Source organism: Phyllobates terribilis, unplaced genomic scaffold, assembly GCF_046119375.1.
Source record: "Phyllobates terribilis strain yellow unplaced genomic scaffold, ASM4611937v1 Scaffold_66__1_contigs__length_7565176, whole genome shotgun sequence".
Classification (NCBI taxonomy): Eukaryota; Metazoa; Chordata; class Amphibia; order Anura; family Dendrobatidae; genus Phyllobates; species Phyllobates terribilis.
The window spans coordinates 5,899,294-5,911,005 of NW_027362826.1; the positions used below are offsets into that span (position 1 = coordinate 5,899,294).

The 11,712-nt window shown below is 43.9% G+C and overlaps 5 non-coding genes across 5 annotated transcripts; all 5 read right to left on the minus strand.

Moving 5' to 3' along the window:
* Positions 1-937: 937 nt before the first annotated feature.
* On the minus strand, positions 938-1,132 carry LOC141193663 (U2 spliceosomal RNA). Its single transcript, XR_012266553.1, has one exon. It is a non-coding gene; the product is annotated as a U2 spliceosomal RNA (small nuclear RNA).
* Positions 1,133-7,232: 6,100 nt separating this feature from the next.
* On the minus strand, positions 7,233-7,423 carry LOC141193811 (U2 spliceosomal RNA). Its single transcript, XR_012266619.1, has one exon. It is a non-coding gene; the product is annotated as a U2 spliceosomal RNA (small nuclear RNA).
* Positions 7,424-8,538: 1,115 nt separating this feature from the next.
* LOC141193812 (U2 spliceosomal RNA) lies at positions 8,539-8,729 on the minus strand. Its single transcript, XR_012266620.1, has one exon. It is a non-coding gene; the product is annotated as a U2 spliceosomal RNA (small nuclear RNA).
* Positions 8,730-9,844: 1,115 nt separating this feature from the next.
* Positions 9,845-10,035, minus strand: LOC141193813 (U2 spliceosomal RNA). Its single transcript, XR_012266621.1, has one exon. It is a non-coding gene; the product is annotated as a U2 spliceosomal RNA (small nuclear RNA).
* A 1,115-nt stretch (positions 10,036-11,150) lies between these two features.
* Positions 11,151-11,341, minus strand: LOC141193814 (U2 spliceosomal RNA). Its single transcript, XR_012266622.1, has one exon. It is a non-coding gene; the product is annotated as a U2 spliceosomal RNA (small nuclear RNA).
* Between the last annotated feature and the right edge of the window lie 371 nt (positions 11,342-11,712).

The following is an 11,712-nucleotide window of genomic DNA, read 5'->3' on the forward strand; positions in this document are numbered from 1 at the left end:
CCACCTCTTTAAACACAGCACCTTCACCCCCTGCTGTTCCCACCCGCCTCAACACCGTTGGAAGGGAGGAGAACCAATTAAGGCGGGGGGTGGGGTGGAACGAGCAGCTGTCTACCCTTAGCAGGAGGGCTCCTGATTACATACCTCTCCTGCTGCTGCTGCTGGCTGTCCAGCAGCAGACTGAAGGTGGCTGCTGCTGTGCACAGGTATATAAAGGCTCAGAGCCTATTATGACACGCGCAGCCAGCGTTCCATTGCCACATTCCATCTACTGCAGGCAGGATACCTGGCTGGCTGAATGTCGCTGAGAAGCTCACAGAGACCGCCATAAGCAACAGTTTAACAGAATGCCACAGACTAATCAACCAAACTTTTTGGGTTGGGTTCTCTTTTATAGTCTGCAGGCATTAAATGAAAGAAGTCAGTGTTCCAGCAGAAGGAGACAACGTTTCAGAAAAGGCATTGTAGCAAACCAAAAAAGAAATTTTAAGCGCAGCAGAGTAACCAGCGCACATACCTGTTAGCTCAGGTGAGTTTAAAAGGCTGCTGTTGATAACAAGGGCATTTGCTAAATAGATGGTGTGTGTGCAACAATATACTGAAAGGTCAATTATATTGTGCAGCTTATCTCACCACCTGTAGTTATTTAGGTGAAAGCTCCAAAATGCTTGCCTAATATGTCTGTTTATCCAAAAGGAAGTAAAAAGGGAGAGCTAGAAAGATAGCATTGCATCACATTACATGGCAATGCAATGCACAGTTGCTGAAGTTGAACCAAAATGAGCTTGTAATCTGGCTTCTGCAACTTTGAACATGAAAAATCCAATGAGGAGAAGAAAAGCAAAGCCAAAGAGTCCATCCCAAAATCCGACAAACAAGCAAAATGAACAAAAAACATTGAATTCAATTCTTTCTGATTTTAGAAACTGCATTAAAGAAGGGGTGCACCGGTCCTGGAGATACTGCAATACCAGGTCAATGCGTGGAGTGGACAGAGCAAGCTCTTTTTCCATCTCCCTGTTCTAAAAATCCATTTAATATATGGTCCCCAGATAGGGGACGTATCAGATATTAAACTGATAAGAACAGATTTTTTTTTTTTTTTTTTTTTATACCATTCAGTAAAATTTTTCAAGCAACAATCAATAGTATAAAAACTCATACTACGTTGCCCAGTCTTACATCATAATGGTACTTTCTTTATTTCATATTTATAACTTTATACTGAAACAGTTGTAATACCTTTTGAATGGACAAAAAAACTATAAAACATACCATTATCATAAAAAAAGACAGATCACAACACTTAAACAAGGACTTACTGGTACTTTACCAGTGACCTCCATTTTTTGACTTTCCAAAAACCTTCTGAATCAGAGCCACCACCGCCACGGCTGTCCCATAAATAAACTATGTATAACCTTGACAAAACCATCCTAACACAAATATTAACTGAGATTATTTTCCTTTTAAATAAACACAAATTCCTAACGTCCCACAGACTTTCTATTACACATGCCATTATCAACCACAACAATCTCTCTTTCACCCGGCTACTTGCACCCATCCCAAACATTACCACTCTCCAATTTATAAAATTCACGCCCGCTAGTTCCTTGCATAAACCACCCACTCCCTTCCAAACACTCTGAGCATAATCACAATTCCAAACCAAATGCATAACAGTTTCACTCGCCCCACATCCATCCCTCGGACATACCTCTGTTCTAATCAGATCCCTCCTCTTCTGTACCTCTCTCACAGGCAAAATCTCATGCAAACTCATCCATACGATATCACGCTGCCTATTCGATATTCCTTTTATACTCAGGTTCCTCCATACACACAACGCTTCACTCGATCTCAAGCCCCTAATGTTACATTCAAACTCTCTAACACGCATCCTTCTCCTTACATTCCTTATCACTTTGAAATCACCCATAGGAACATCCAACAAATCATGCTTGACAACAAATTTTTCAACAAACTCATACCACACTGGACATTTAAACGAAACAGGCACTCTTGCATCCCTTCTCATCCATTTCAACCCAAACAACATACATCCAGCCATATATTTAATCATAAAAGCCGTCTTGTTATCCCTACCTAACAGAACAACCACTGTTTTAATATAATTTAAACCAAGACAAAATTCAAAATTTGGGAAATCCATTCCCCCATGTTCATGTAACTTACACAAATATTCCCTTTTAAGTTTTTCCATCTTACTTCCCAAATAAAACGTAAAAATTAGCTTCTCAATCCGCCTAAAACCCCTATAAGGGGCTGGAAAAACCACTGACACAAAAAGTAACATAGGAAGAATCACTGACTTAATAATAAGGACTTTGCCTGACAATGTCAAGTCCCGCAACCTCCAAAAATTTAACTTCTGTTCAATCCTCTTACCGCATTCATCCCAACTCTCATTCCCTTTCAGATCTTTGTTAAACCACACCCCCAAAACCTTAATAGCACCTTCTTCACATATCACACCATCCATCCTAACACTCGAATCCCCGAAACACTTATAGCTACACTTCCCCCAATTCACCCTAAAACCAGATGCACCACAAAAGAAATCTAAAAGCAACCTTGCTCGATTCATAGCAGCCATATTATCACTCACCACAACAACATCGTCCATATACCCCATTACCTTTACAGTCTTTCCACCACTCCCTGGGATCAGAAGACCATTCATCACTTTCTCTTTCCGAATCATGCACAACAGGGGCTCAATCACACTTATAAACAGGACAGGGGACAACGGACACCCCTGCCTGACCCCTGATTTTATGCACACCTTCTCACTCAAACATCCATTCACTAACACTTCACTCACCACACCATCATACAAACACCTTATGGCATTCACAAAAACACTAGGAAAACCCATCCTAAATAACACCTCAAACATAAACGCATGCGACACTCTATCAAAAGCTTTCTCAAAATCCACACAAAAAACCATACATTTCCCCTTCCTAAACATACAATCTCCAATTACGTCCCGCAACAACAAGAGGTTATCAGTCATACACCTACCTGGCACCGCGCACACTTGATCATCACCAACCACACTTCCAATCACCCCACGCATACGGTTAGCCAGAATTTTGCTAAAGACTTTATAATCTGCATTGAGTAATGTAATCGGCCTCCAATTACGCAAATTCTTTTTCTCACCCTTCTTATATAGTAAAACAACTACTCCTTCTTTCATGGAATTACAAAGTACACCATTCATCCACATATATTGACATACCTCCACAAAATCAACACCAATCACATCCCATGCTTTTACATAAAACTCCACAGGCAACCCATCTTTCCCAGGTGTTTTATTCTTTTTCGCACCATCCACCGCCTTTTTGACCTCATCAAAAACAATATCCTCACTCAAACACTCACGTTCCCCTGATTCAAGCTGACTCTCCAACATACCTAACACATGCTCTTTCAAACCCCCATCCACCCATTTAGACTCAAATAAACTACTATAGAAACTATGTACCTCATCCAACACTTCCCTTCCAACCACAGTCATACCATTATCATTTACAACCTCATCCAACTCATCTTTTTTACTGCACATTTTTTTAAAAAAGTACCTCGTACACTTCTCATCCATATCCAAATGCTCAACTCTCGTCCTAAAAATAATTTCCTTCCCACGCTTTTCCAAAACACGCTTCATCTCATCTCTCGCTCCTCTGAGTTGATCACTAACATCAATTCCTTTCATACTCATTTTATGTAACCACTCAATCCTCATATTTAAATCTTTAAATCTGCCTCTTTCAATTGCTGCTTTTTTATAACCCCACCTCCTAAAAAAATTCTTAATTTCCACTTTCACCCAATCCCACCATACAGTCACATCCACAAAATTATTTTTCCTAGACCTCCACCATTCATACTTACTTTCGAAGTCTCTCATAACCCTAACATCCTCTAACAACCTAACATTTAGCTTCCATACCCCAACACCATGCACCATTTTTTTATCACCTTCAAACATACCCCACAAACATTCATGGTCTGTGAAAGAAAAGACATGCTGTTTAAAAAATTTACACACCAAACCTCTATTTGTATACAGCATGCGGTCAATCCTGGACACTATTCCTCCCCTATCAGCTCTATATGTGGCCGGTGGTGGCTTACTCAAAAATTCCGCTGCATCTAAAAAAGAAAAATCAGATGTAATTTGATTAAGGACCTTACCTGTGACATCAATTTCCCCTTCAGAAACACAATTGAAATCACCAACTAATAATATTGGAATCCTTCCAGGCAAAAATAAACGTATTTTCTCTAATAGTGCTAACCTATCCCCTTTGTTAATTGGACAATACACGTTAACAATTTTCACCCTCCACCCTCTCCCCTTAACCACTGCCATTATACAACGACCTGGCTCCACCACCATATAATTTTCAAAACTTAAATCCCTATTCCCCAACAAAATCCCCACACCATCATTTTTGTTTGTCATTGAACCTGACCAAATGCTATGCCCATATACCCAGTCCTTTTCAGGAGGTGACTCTTCAATTCCGCACTCTTGCAGACAGTAAATATTTGCTCCAAGATTTTTTAGTTCTTCCAGTATAGCCAATCTTCTAGGCTTAGATTTTATAAGCCTTACATTTATTGACAGTACACTACAGCCCATGTTGGAGCCCATTTTTTAACCATATTCGGTAAAAAAGAACATACCCCCCACCGAAGAGTCAACCTTTCTCGTCTTGAAACTCGATTCCTGATGTTAAGCAGAGAATGCTGGCCCCCTCCTCCAAAAAAGACCTCCTAGGAGAGGCACTGTAGCTCTCGGGATAGCTCCTATCACTTAAGGGGCTGATGCTCCCAATACTGGCAGGTGAAAAATCTGGCCGGAACTTCTTTGCAGAAGACACATCAGAGTCCTCATCAGGGGGCCTCACCACAGCCCCGGTGAAGTCACCCTGGCCACCACCACCTTCATGAATTGCCTCTGAGCTTTCCAAAGCCAACACCGGCGTTGTGGAGAGTGAACCGCTCACTTCTCCCTCACCACTCACATCAAGCAGAATTGACATATCTGCAGGCTCTATCTCAACAGCGCTTCCACCAGCAGGATCGGGTGCTTGCTCCATCTCTTCCATGAAGTCCCTTACTGCCTCGATCGCCTCACCAATAGTGGCGGCAGTAGTAGGACGTGGGGACACGGCCTCTGCATATGACCTGGAACGATGGGGACAGTCCTTGAAAGCGTGTCCCTCCTCGCCACATGCATTACAAACCATGGAGTTAGTACACTCCATTGCCAGATGACCCTCTTTATTGCATTTCCCACAAAACTTCTCCACCGTGCAGTCCTCTTGGTAGTGTCCAAAGGATTTACACTTCCTGCAAAACCGCGGAGCACCAGGAAAATACATATACCCTCTATCCCTCCCGATGGCAAAACTGAGGGGAGGGTAGTGGATACCCCCAGGTCCCTGGGGGTCCTCCTGGAACCGTACAAAAAACTTGTGTTTGCCAGTCCACAAGCCCACCTCATTCCTCACCTTGTGTGAGTAGGACACATAGCTGCAATGACGGTTCAGGAATCTAGTAATGTCCTCCACATCCACAAGGGGGTTGTGCATAAACACAACAACTGGCACTTCCCCCTTAGTATACAATACCGTAAATGTAAGCCCATCAAGAGCCGGATGATCCAAGGCTTGCTGATCCTTTAGAGTCTTGAAAAGATTCTGGCAAGCTGCCATACGATCAAGGACTAAAACGTACCGGCCATTCTTTGGGAACTCCTGTAGGCAAATGATGTCTCCACGACCAACATTCAAAATCTTGAAGATGACGACTTCCACCAAGAACCGCAGGTTAAAGAAATTCCTCCTCGACTCCTCAATATCAATGCGAAAAGCATTTTTGACCCGAATATCATCGGTCCCGGCATAGCGAATCTTGACGCCCATTATCACCTCTCGTTTCCTCTGGACCCCCCCAATAGCAGCAGGCAGCTTAAGCCACCTAAGTGGCGATGCTGCAAGGCCGAGGGGGAAACACTATAGGATCCTTCTGACCAGATACAAGATCTAAGCCAAAAGGCCGAGAAGCGATAACCAGAATTGGTTTCAAACTACGGAGCCACCCAAGGATCCTGAAAAGTCCATTTGTGGAGATGAGCTCCTGGACTCCCGTTAAGAAGACATGTTGTCAACCTCTAGATCCCTTACATGCCTGCACTTTTCGGCTTGCTGCTGCTGCAATCCACGCGTTTTAGATCTGCATAACTCCACCTCTTTAAACACAGCACCTTCACCCCCTGCTGTTCCCACCCGCCTCAACACCGTTGGAAGGGAGGAGAACCAATTAAGGCGGGGGGTGGGGTGGAACGAGCAGCTGTCTACCCTTAGCAGGAGGGCTCCTGATTACATACCTCTCCTGCTGCTGCTGCTGCTGGCTGTCCAGCAGCAGACTGAAGGTGGCTGCTGCTGTGCACAGGTATATAAAGGCTCAGAGCCTATTATGACACGCGCAGCCAGCGTTCCATTGCCACATTCCATCTACTGCAGGCAGGATACCTGGCTGGCTGAATGTCGCTGAGAAGCTCACAGAGACCGCCATAAGCAACAGTTTAACAGAATGCCACAGACTAATCAACCAAACTTTTTGGGTTGGGTTCTCTTTTATAGTCTGCAGGCATTAAATGAAAGAAGTCAGTGTTCCAGCAGAAGGAGACAACGTTTCAGAAAAGGCATTGTAGCAAACCAAAAAAGAAATTTTAAGCGCAGCAGAGTAACCAGCGCACATACCTGTTAGCTCAGGTGAGTTTAAAAGGCTGCTGTTGATAACAAGGGCATTTGCTAAATAGATGGTGTGTGTGCAACAATATACTGAAAGGTCAATTATATTGTGCAGCTTATCTCACCACCTGTAGTTATTTAGGTGAAAGCTCCAAAATGCTTGCCTAATATGTCTGTTTATCCAAAAGGAAGTAAAAAGGGAGAGCTAGAAAGATAGCATTGCATCACATTACATGGCAATGCAATGCACAGTTGCTGAAGTTGAACCAAAATGAGCTTGTAATCTGGCTTCTGCAACTTTGAACATGAAAAATCCAATGAGGAGAAGAAAAGCAAAGCCAAAGAGTCCATCCCAAAATCCGACAAACAAGCAAAATGAACAAAAAACATTGAATTCAATTCTTTCTGATTTTAGAAACTGCATTAAAGAAGGGGTGCACCGGTCCTGGAGATACTGCAATACCAGGTCAATGCGTGGAGTGGACAGAGCAAGCTCTTTTTCCATCTCCCTGTTCTAAAAATCCATTTAATATATGGTCCCCAGATAGGGGACGTATCAGATATTAAACTGATAAGAACAGATACTACACTTGATCTTAGCCAAAAGGCCGAGAAGCGATAACCAGAATTGGTTTCAAACTACGGAGCCACCCAAGGATCCTGAAAAGTCCATTTGTGGAGATGAGCTCCTGGACTCCCGTTAAGAAGACATGTTGTCAACCTCTAGATCCCTTACATGCCTGCACTTTTCGGCTTGCTGCTGCTGCAATCCACGCGTTTTAGATCTGCATAACTCCACCTCTTTAAACACAGCACCTTCACCCCCTGCTGTTCCCACCCGCCTCAACACCGTTGGAAGGGAGGAGAACCAATTAAGGCGGGGGGTGGGGTGGAACGAGCAGCTGTCTACCCTTAGCAGGAGGGCTCCTGATTACATACCTCTCCTGCTGCTGCTGCTGCTGGCTGTCCAGCAGCAGACTGAAGGTGGCTGCTGCTGTGCACAGGTATATAAAGGCTCAGAGCCTATTATGACACGCGCAGCCAGCGTTCCATTGCCACATTCCATCTACTGCAGGCAGGATACCTGGCTGGCTGAATGTCGCTGAGAAGCTCACAGAGACCGCCATAAGCAACAGTTTAACAGAATGCCACAGACTAATCAACCAAACTTTTTGGGTTGGGTTCTCTTTTATAGTCTGCAGGCATTAAATGAAAGAAGTCAGTGTTCCAGCAGAAGGAGACAACGTTTCAGAAAAGGCATTGTAGCAAACCAAAAAAGAAATTTTAAGCGCAGCAGAGTAACCAGCGCACATACCTGTTAGCTCAGGTGAGTTTAAAAGGCTGCTGTTGATAACAAGGGCATTTGCTAAATAGATGGTGTGTGTGCAACAATATACTGAAAGGTCAATTATATTGTGCAGCTTATCTCACCACCTGTAGTTATTTAGGTGAAAGCTCCAAAATGCTTGCCTAATATGTCTGTTTATCCAAAAGGAAGTAAAAAGGGAGAGCTAGAAAGATAGCATTGCATCACATTACATGGCAATGCAATGCACAGTTGCTGAAGTTGAACCAAAATGAGCTTGTAATCTGGCTTCTGCAACTTTGAACATGAAAAATCCAATGAGGAGAAGAAAAGCAAAGCCAAAGAGTCCATCCCAAAATCCGACAAACAAGCAAAATGAACAAAAAACATTGAATTCAATTCTTTCTGATTTTAGAAACTGCATTAAAGAAGGGGTGCACCGGTCCTGGAGATACTGCAATACCAGGTCAATGCGTGGAGTGGACAGAGCAAGCTCTTTTTCCATCTCCCTGTTCTAAAAATCCATTTAATATATGGTCCCCAGATAGGGGACGTATCAGATATTAAACTGATAAGAACAGATACTACACTTGATCTTAGCCAAAAGGCCGAGAAGCGATAACCAGAATTGGTTTCAAACTGCGGAGCCACCCAAGGATCCTGAAAAGTCCATTTGTGGAGATGAGCTCCTGGACTCCCGTTAAGAAGACATGTTGTCAACCTCTAGATCCCTTACATGCCTGCACTTTTCGGCTTGCTGCTGCTGCAATCCACGCGTTTTAGATCTGCATAACTCCACCTCTTTAAACACAGCACCTTCACCCCCTGCTGTTCCCACCCGCCTCAACACCGTTGGAAGGGAGGAGAACCAATTAAGGCGGGGGGTGGGGTGGAACGAGCAGCTGTCTACCCTTAGCAGGAGGGCTCCTGATTACATACCTCTCCTGCTGCTGCTGCTGCTGGCTGTCCAGCAGCAGACTGAAGGTGGCTGCTGCTGTGCACAGGTATATAAAGGCTCAGAGCCTATTATGACACGCGCAGCCAGCGTTCCATTGCCACATTCCATCTACTGCAGGCAGGATACCTGGCTGGCTGAATGTCGCTGAGAAGCTCACAGAGACCGCCATAAGCAACAGTTTAACAGAATGCCACAGACTAATCAACCAAACTTTTTGGGTTGGGTTCTCTTTTATAGTCTGCAGGCATTAAATGAAAGAAGTCAGTGTTCCAGCAGAAGGAGACAACGTTTCAGAAAAGGCATTGTAGCAAACCAAAAAAGAAATTTTAAGCGCAGCAGAGTAACCAGCGCACATACCTGTTAGCTCAGGTGAGTTTAAAAGGCTGCTGTTGATAACAAGGGCATTTGCTAAATAGATGGTGTGTGTGCAACAATATACTGAAAGGTCAATTATATTGTGCAGCTTATCTCACCACCTGTAGTTATTTAGGTGAAAGCTCCAAAATGCTTGCCTAATATGTCTGTTTATCCAAAAGGAAGTAAAAAGGGAGAGCTAGAAAGATAGCATTGCATCACATTACATGGCAATGCAATGCACAGTTGCTGAAGTTGAACCAAAATGAGCTTGTAATCTGGCTTCTGCAACTTTGAACATGAAAAATCCAATGAGGAGAAGAAAAGCAAAGCCAAAGAGTCCATCCCAAAATCCGACAAACAAGCAAAATGAACAAAAAACATTGAATTCAATTCTTTCTGATTTTAGAAACTGCATTAAAGAAGGGGTGCACCGGTCCTGGAGATACTGCAATACCAGGTCAATGCGTGGAGTGGACAGAGCAAGCTCTTTTTCCATCTCCCTGTTCTAAAAATCCATTTAATATATGGTCCCCAGATAGGGGACGTATCAGATATTAAACTGATAAGAACAGATACTACACTTGATCTTAGCCAAAAGGCCGAGAAGCGATAACCAGAATTGGTTTCAAACTACGGAGCCACCCAAGGATCCTGAAAAGTCCATTTGTGGAGATGAGCTCCTGGACTCCCGTTAAGAAGACATGTTGTCAACCTCTAGATCCCTTACATGCCTGCACTTTTCGGCTTGCTGCTGCTGCAATCCACGCGTTTTAGATCTGCATAACTCCACCTCTTTAAACACAGCACCTTCACCCCCTGCTGTTCCCACCCGCCTCAACACCGTTGGAAGGGAGGAGAACCAATTAAGGCGGGGGGTGGGGTGGAACGAGCAGCTGTCTACCCTTAGCAGGAGGGCTCCTGATTACATACCTCTCCTGCTGCTGCTGCTGCTGGCTGTCCAGCAGCAGACTGAAGGTGGCTGCTGCTGTGCACAGGTATATAAAGGCTCAGAGCCTATTATGACACGCGCAGCCAGCGTTCCATTGCCACATTCCATCTACTGCAGGCAGGATACCTGGCTGGCTGAATGTCGCTGAGAAGCTCACAGAGACCGCCATAAGCAACAGTTTAACAGAATGCCACAGACTAATCAACCAAACTTTTTGGGTTGGGTTCTCTTTTATAGTCTGCAGGCATTAAATGAAAGAAGTCAGTGTTCCAGCAGAAGGAGACAACGTTTCAGAAAAGGCATTGTAGCAAACCAAAAAAGAAATTTTAAGCGCAGCAGAGTAACCAGCGCACATACCTGTTAGCTCAGGTGAGTTTAAAAGGCTGCTGTTGATAACAAGGGCATTTGCTAAATAGATGGTGTGTGTGCAACAATATACTGAAAGGTCAATTATATTGTGCAGCTTATCTCACCACCTGTAGTTATTTAGGTGAAAGCTCCAAAATGCTTGCCTAATATGTCTGTTTATCCAAAAGGAAGTAAAAAGGGAGAGCTAGAAAGATAGCATTGCATCACATTACATGGCAATGCAATGCACAGTTGCTGAAGTTGAACCAAAATGAGCTTGTAATCTGGCTTCTGCAACTTTGAACATGAAAAATCCAATGAGGAGAAGAAAAGCAAAGCCAAAGAGTCCATCCCAAAATCCGACAAACAAGCAAAATGAACAAAAAACATTGAATTCAATTCTTTCTGATTTTAGAAACTGCATTAAAGAAGGGGTGCACCGGTCCTGGAGATACTGCAATACCAGGTCAATGCGTGGAGTGGACAGAGCAAGCTCTTTTTCCATCTCCCTGTTCTAAAAATCCATTTAATATATGGTCCCCAGATAGGGGACGTATCAGATATTAAACTGATAAGAACAGATACTACACTTGATCTTAGCCAAAAGGCCGAGAAGCGATAACCAGAATTGGTTTCAAACTACGGAGCCACCCAAGGATCCTGAAAAGTCCATTTGTGGAGATGAGCTCCTGGACTCCCGTTAAGAAGACATGTTGTCAACCTCTAGATCCCTTACATGCCTGCACTTTTCGGCTTGCTGCTGCTGCAATCCACGCGTTTTAGATCTGCATAACTCCACCTCTTTAAACACAGCACCTTCACCCCCTGCTGTTCCCACCCGCCTCAACACCGTTGGAAGGGAGGAGAACCAATTAAGGCGGGGGGTGGGGTGGAACGAGCAGCTGTCTACCCTTAGCAGGAGGGCTCCTGATTACATACCTCTCCTGCTGCTGCTGCTGCTGGCTGTCCAGCAGCAGACTGAAGGTGGCTG